This window comes from Octodon degus, unplaced genomic scaffold (genome assembly GCF_000260255.1).
Source record: "Octodon degus isolate 3935 unplaced genomic scaffold, OctDeg1.0 scaffold00101, whole genome shotgun sequence".
In the NCBI taxonomy this organism is placed as follows: Eukaryota; Metazoa; Chordata; class Mammalia; order Rodentia; family Octodontidae; genus Octodon; species Octodon degus.
Window position 1 is genome coordinate 8,350,296 of NW_004524677.1, and position 354 is coordinate 8,350,649.

Here is a 354-nt window from a genome sequence, read left to right on the forward strand (position 1 = left end):
GATAGCTCAGAAGAATAAGCACATGCCTGGCAAATGCAGGGTCCTGAGTTAAACCCCTGGTACTGCAAGAAAACAAAAATAGAGCAACAGCAAACAACCAGAGGGCTGGCCAGATAGCTCAGTGGATTAAAGCACCTGCTTAGGCAGAGCACAGTGGCCGGGGTTCAATACCCTGCATGCGATGCCAGCCCCACCCCCAGTGCCCACTGAGATGACTGGGCATGGTGGGGTGCACCTGTAATCACAGTGCTTGGGAGGCTGGAAATAGGAGAATCACTATGAGTGTGATCTACATACTGAAACCCTGTAGACACTGTCCTAAATACATTAAAAAAATGAATGCATAATTTACAA